The following is a 5,973-nucleotide window of genomic DNA, read 5'->3' as shown; positions in this document are numbered from 1 at the left end:
TTTATATATATATATACAGTATATATTGTATATATTTCTTTAAAGCCCAACTCCGTGCAAATATCAGATTTCAACAGTACATTCTCTATTTATTACCTTACTCCTCCATGTTTCTTTCTCATCTCTGAAGCCCGCAATGCATTAGCTCTTAGTCCCAGCTCTCCTCTATGGGGAAAGGTGATTTCTTGCCCAGGGAACTGGCCACTTCACCCCACTTATTATCCTATTTTTTTAAATTTATATGAAGCGGGGACGGAAGTGTATGTTGGCAGAATACACACACAGATCAAGAGGGATTTAGAACCATTTGTCAAGGGGTTCCTCATTGAAGGATTCAACAAGCAGAGGGTATCTAAAGGGGGTTAGTCAACAGGGCAGCAAACAAATAAGTCCACATAGTTACAGGGCAACAATCTGGGCACAGCAAGGGCCAGGAACCAATATGGACCAACAAAGTCACAGCAATGGGCAGGCAGCAATATGGATCAGCAAAGTCTAAGTCCAGGGTGACAGGACGGCAATCCAAGTACCGTCGTATCTGCCCACGTCAGACGCCGTCAGTGGGACGGCGTGTGGGTTGCCCAACGGGAACATGAAGGGGGGACAGCTGGACGCTTTGAGGAGGGGAGCTCATCCCTGACAGTCAGAGGAGTCTCGACACAAAAATATAAGGTACGATTAGGACAGACACTTGGCCTCCTTGCGCTCTGACTGCCTCCCCCGACTTTCCTGTCCCCTGGGTGGATAGGGAGACTCCCTGCAGATGGACATCCAATCACCAACAAAAAAGTCATTAATACGGTTAACCTCTCCAAATCTTCCTGATGAAGCCTCGGCAAAACGCGTCGAAGACTGGAGCAAGCACAGAATCATGGCTGAATTAATGATATACAGAATAATCATGTACAAATAATAATGTAAATAAGATATGAATACAATGAGAGCAATGACGAATATATGAATTGATAATCATGAATTCTGTGTGGGATCCAGGGAGGTTATGTTGTATACACCTATTTATGGATTTTTATTTGGATGAATTTTAAATTTATATGTATTGACATCATGAACTGAGCAGATTAAAAATGAAATTTTATCAAATTTATGAATCAATTGACCTTATGTGTGGATCAACTCCCTGGTATTTTGTAGTGGTCACCACAAAGCCCCTTTCTTTCTCTTTCCTTGTTTGATATATATTGCATATATAGGGGTGGTGTCCCAGTTTGTGTGATGGTTCCTAATTTCTGTAATTTAATCCAAGTACAAGGCTCGGGTGGAAATATCACAGGGCAGCAATCCAGGGCACGACAAGAGACAATCAGCGGGAACACAGGATGGCAATATAGAAACTTCAAAGTAGTAAGTTCAGAGTCACAGGGCAGCACTTAATGGACAGCAAGGGACAGGTGACAAAAGGGACAGCAAATTATGGTCATCAGGAGAGATTGTCAACAGATAGAAGTCTGGCAGAGCACTTACAGAGGGCCATCAATGAGTCCTGGGAGAGGTGGAGGTCATAGTCCTATTTGGTCAATGACGAGGCAGGTGCCATATTCACCAGGCCAGGGATATAGGGATGAGGCCCTTGTCCCCATTAACATGTGAACATGGTGCCTTGCCGGGAGGCCACACTGGCAAATTCAATACTGTTATGTCAAACGTCCTGTTAATAAAGAGGGTTTAACATGCCAGTATTGAACTGGTTAAACTGGTAAAACTCAGGAGTTAAATGTTAAAAATACATTCAACTATTACCAAAAATGTATATTATTTGTGTATCACTCGGCTGTAGATCCACAAATCATCTCTGAATTGGTGCTGACACTGTACTTCCTTCTGGAGGGGGGCTACTTCTGTTCAATATGGTCCCTGTGTGTGTTGTAATGTAGTCACCGCTCCAAGCTCAGTCCCGGGATGGACTACAATCTCAATACAAATTAGTAAGCTAAACATGATATTGTAGTCCATCCTGGGAGTGAGCTTGGAGTGGTGACCACTTTACAACACACACAGGGACCATGGGGAACAAAAGTAGCCCCCCTCCAGAAGGAAGGACAGTGTCGGCACCAATTCAGATATTATTTGAGGATCTACAGCCAAGTGATACACAAATAAAATACATTTATGTGAATAGTTAAGGTACTTGAAAGTATTTTTAAGATTTACCTCCCGAGTTTAGTGTCACTCTAACCAGTTCAATATGTACAAGCTTGTATAGGTATATATGTTTTTTCTCCTGACCTGAACGTTGTAGTCATGTGCAAAGGATCAGCAGCTAACTAGCATTTATCAACGACATCCCCATGATCCTGTCATGGCAAGTTTGTCTTTGTAGATCCTTAAGGGCTTGTTCACACTAATTGCGGTGCGTTCAAGCAGCTACCGCTCTGGAACGCACCGCATTCGGTGTGAACAAGCCCTAAAACATCTGCCCTGTGGGGTGTGTAATGGGGTGTAATGATGTAGAGGTGAGAAGTAGCTCTGTATGAATCTGTATGAATCTGTTACATTGTAGCTGCAGCTTTTCAATCAATAAGGAAAAGGTCAGAATTGCGTTTGCCGATAACAATAATCTATTTTACAGCAACACACAGACAGAGATTATGGCGGGAGGCAGCAGTCAGGAAAGTCCCTTATCTACAATTCAGAGTTCACTTTCCACATCTAGTGACCAATGAAAATTCAATGTACCAATTACATCATCTGTGTCCGGGTAGAAGATCTCTTCACAGGTTACAGAACGATGTTTGTAATACACAGAAATCTTATGTAAACCCCATTCATAGACTGACTCCTCTATACCTGTCATTCTAAGACAGTTACCAATTTGTCTGCTTCACATTGATCAAAGAAGACTATTGTTTAAAGAGTAACTCAATTTTTGTGACCTTGTTTCATCTTACACCAATTATTTCAATTATTATTTTTATTGTTATGAATTGTAACCATTTGTAACTACCTTTGTTTATAAAACAATTTAAAATATGTCTCTCTAATATATATATATACAACAAAGATGATAGAGCATATTGCAATATATATATAAAGATGATAGAAAATATTGCAATATATATATATATATTTGAACTCCTTCTGCACTTCGGGTCGGCCGAACATGCAGAGCATGTTCGGTCGACCCGAAGCCACAGGAAGCAAGCCGATGTACGGCTGATTTCAGCCGTACCAGCCTGAAGTGAATAGCCGAACAGTGTTCGGCTCACTTCACTTCAGATCGGTCATTCACTCGGCTGCCCTCGGCAGCTTCGTGAATAGACCCCTTAGTTCAGCCATGCCTCATTTAAAACCCAAACTCCAACCAAAAATAGAAATTTAACAGTACGTTCTGTATTCATTACCTTATTCTGGCTCTAAATCCCCGTCTTTTCTATGTGGAAAGGTGATTTCCTGCCCTGCAAACTGGCCACTTCACTCCGGCCATTATCTTATTTGACATAAATACATAAATAAATAAATAAAAAGAGTAACTCCAGCTTCCTGACTATGTTTCATGTTACACTCATACTCAGGTCACACAGGTGACCACATATTCAGGTCACATCACCAACCCTCCAAGCTTAAACACCACCCCCTCCTACAAGAATCCTTTCATTCCATGTAAGAGGCCAAACTGTCCAGCAAAAGTGACAGATGAAGATGTTGGGACAAACCATCTAACATTGCCTGGGGGGGTTTTAATACATTTTTATTCATATGGCTTGAACGAGAAAAAATAAATAAATATTGCTGTAACTGTATAAAAAGTGTTGTCTGCTCCTTCTCTCACTAACTCTTAACATAAATTGGCGACCTATGTTATGTTGACGGCCAAACAGACCATCGCCTACGCATAGAAGAAACCATTTGTGCTTTTCAGGGAGGTTAAAAGAAGGATTTCTTAATGAGAAATTGACCAGTATTTTGCTGGACTCTAATAAAAAATTCAAGAAGACTTGCCAACCCTGGATTGTACATGCTCACCCATCACTTTCTGTGGAGAGTGTGACCTTTTTGTAATAGCTACAATCGTTTTTGCTATATGTGTCAACAAGATGTGAATAGAGACCTGGATGTCAATCTTATATCATATCATTTGAAATTTTGGTGTCCTTTCCTTTGTTTTTTTTTGTGTTGTGTTTTGTTAGTAGGGTTATAGTGGGGATGGTTTGCGAGGAAGATTTGATAATGCTTATCATTGTAGACTATTGCTGCCAATGTTTGTTTATATGTAAATGTCTTTGTGATATAAAATTAATAAAATCTTTGAAATAGAAAAAGTGTTGTCTGTTTCTGGGCTTCGATTGTCTTTTAATTAAAGTCCATTTAAAGCAACATGTCAATCTAAGGCCACCATCTCCATAGGGTGACAATGCTGCTGCACAATTCCACGTAAGATTAAACAGTGTTGTCACCCTGTTACAGGAAGTGGGAAAATAACAAATCTATCAGTGGGATTAACAGATAACAAAACTGCTACATGGGTGACTAAAAAAAACAAAAACTGATAGATTGCATCATATATGCCATTTTTGTCTTTAGTTCCACATTAGCCCCACAAGTCCTTTTTGCGCCCGTGTTTTTCCTTCATACTGGCTTTTTAAAATATCAAGTGCAATAATTTAGAGTTTGAGTGAAATGAATATTGCAGTACAGATGTTCCTCACTTACCGACTTACCTGTTTTGCGACCACTCGCACTTACGACGGAGCGCCGATCGACCTCCGACCTTGCGCGTCAGCGTCAGTGCGCCGTGTCGCCGGCGGAAGTGGTGTCCTCCGATCTTCATTGCGGGTCCTGGTAAGTATTTTCATTGCCTGATGTACAGTACACTGTTCGTTACTGTACATCGGCAACACTATACAGTACTGTACTAATGCAGTACAGTACTGTATAGAGTTCCTCACTTAACGACCAATCCGTTTAACGACCTGGTCGTAGGAACGGAACTCGGTCGTTAAGTGAGGAATACCTGTATAACACTTTGGTAGTTAATAAGGGTGAGGATTGGGTTTTTAGCTACCTTGCTTTCACAGCGTATACCTGGGATTCACAAAAAGTTTGTGAGTCACTATTAACAGAAATGTATCTAATTTGTGTATCACTCGGCTGTAGATCCTCCAATCATCTCTGAATTGGTGCTGACACTGTCCTTCCTTCTGGAGGGGGGCTACTTCTGTTCCCGATGGTCCCTGTGTGTGTTGTAAAGTAGTCACCACTCCAAGCTCACTCCTGTGATGGAAAACAATCTCAACACAAATTAGTAAACTAGGGTTAGGTTCACACCTAGACGATTTATCCGCGTGATATCGTGCAAAACACAGATTCCCATTGAAGTCTATGGGGCCTGTTCACACTATTGCATTGCGTTGCGCAGCCGAAATCACCTTTCGTGCAAAAAGGTGCAGGAGCTATTTTGGGGCAGTTGTCGCGTGATTGTGGTCCCATAGACATCTCTATGCATTGAAAGCCACGTGGTTTTCAAAGCAAAATCGCGCAAAACAGCACAAAAACAGTTAATCGGCTTAATTGCCTAGGTGTGAACCTTAACATGAGATTGTAGTCCATCACGGGAGTGAGCATGGAGCGGTGACTACTTTACAACACACACAGGTAGCCATGGGGAACAAGAGTAGCCCCCCTCCAGAAGGAAGGACAGTGTCAGCACCAATTCAGAGATGATTGGAGGATCTACAGCCGAGTTATACACACATGAGATACATTGTTGTTCATAGTACAAGTTCTTGAATGTATTTTTAAGATTTAACTCCTGAGTTTAGTGTCACTTTAACTTCTTCCTGACATTGTGATAGAGAATTCTGTTCCCAGTTCCGCTTTCTTGCACCACTGAAAACCCGACAAGCAATGTGAATTGTCTAGCAGGGATCTGTTGGGTAAATTAATCTGCTTCTTATTCTTTTCTATGCTCATATTTCTGCAACTGGCAAGAACAGGCGGGGGGGAGGAGGAGGAGGA

Source organism: Nanorana parkeri, unplaced genomic scaffold (assembly GCF_000935625.1).
Source record: "Nanorana parkeri isolate BGI_ZX_2015 unplaced genomic scaffold, ASM93562v1 scaffold321, whole genome shotgun sequence".
Classification (NCBI taxonomy): Eukaryota; Metazoa; Chordata; class Amphibia; order Anura; family Dicroglossidae; genus Nanorana; species Nanorana parkeri.
The sequence above is the reverse complement of the archived record's forward strand: the minus strand, read 5'-3'. Positions refer to the sequence as shown.